The sequence below is a fragment of the Protobothrops mucrosquamatus genome, unplaced genomic scaffold (genome assembly GCF_001527695.2).
Source record: "Protobothrops mucrosquamatus isolate PMUCROS unplaced genomic scaffold, P.Mucros_1.0 scaffold610, whole genome shotgun sequence".
In the NCBI taxonomy this organism is placed as follows: domain Eukaryota; kingdom Metazoa; phylum Chordata; class Lepidosauria; order Squamata; family Viperidae; genus Protobothrops; species Protobothrops mucrosquamatus.
This window is the reverse complement of record NW_015386908.1, coordinates 162499-163777: the sequence shown is the minus strand read 5'-3', so window position 1 is coordinate 163777 and position 1279 is coordinate 162499.

Genomic DNA, 1279 nt, shown 5'->3' with positions numbered 1-1279 from the left:
AAAAAAAAACTTTTTCAAACTTTTCCCCCAGCTCAACCATACATTTAATTTGAAAGGTAGAGATAGCAATTTTGCGAGCAGGATGATAAAGGGATCAGGGGACAAAGAAATGTACGACGTAACCACCTAGAGAGATGGAGATTAAATACCACTAAGAAGAGAAGGCTTTCTTTTGCAGCTAGGGTTAGAATCAGCAGCTGCTTTTTTTCTTTCTTCCTTTCTTTTTTTTCCCAACTATTACAGACCTTCATGCATTAAGAAAGCATCTATTTTAGGAAAGGTATATTGTGCTGTGAGGCTTGGACTCAATTAAAATTATTTCTGGATTTCCTGTGAGACTTATTTAATCCGTGCCACTGTGCTGACCTGCACAGAGAGAATGGCAGAGCTACCTCTTAGTTCAACATTTATTCCTCTAACACAACACTGACAGTCAGTTTCAAGCAGAACAGGTAATGCAAAGATCTCTCGCCTTCTTCTCCTTTGTATTTAATAACCAAGTAGAAAGGAGGACAGGGCATCCCTTTACTCTCACCCCAATCTGATCGTATCCTCAATGCTCAGGGCTGGCTAAATTGGTGTGTTCCTTCCATTGGAGAACATTTTATAGTTCTGAGATGAATTTGAGATGAAAAAGAGCACTCATTTATCAGGCTCAGCGTGCATTTGGCAAAACATGGGATCATGACAGAGGTTTCTAAAGTTATATAGCGGCAGGAGAAAGTAGACTGAGTTGCGTTCTTCCTTCTAGGTGTCAGAATGGGAGGGCTTGGGATCACTGAGATGGGAAGCAATTAATTTCAGGATAAATTGAAAGAAGCACATCTGGATGGAGAGGGCCTTCCTTGCTTACTTTCCTTGCTAAAGGTTTGTATTATCAGTTCTTTTTCCATCTCCTTTATGAAGAAAAACCTATTCGCTGTTTATCATTGCATAGTTGCCCCAACAGCCATGTTCAATGAAGTAAGAATCCTGCATTGATGATACACCTCCTTCTAAAAGGTACTATATTCAAGCCTTGTTTTGGTTGCCTGGAGGAACCCATCAAAAAGTTCTGGAGGACTATTTGAACTTTTTAAAGTTCAATAGTCTGACACCAAAGTGTTCATCTTGTCTTCTGGAGTTCTTAATTCTGAAATACCCCCTGCAAACTTAGACCCTAGTGTAACCTTTTAAACAGATTTTAGCATGCAATCTTAAATTTGTCTAGTTAGAACTTGTGACGTTGGTTGTGAATTTAGGGTTTGTTCTCCCACTTGCAGCTAAGTCCTACCTCAAA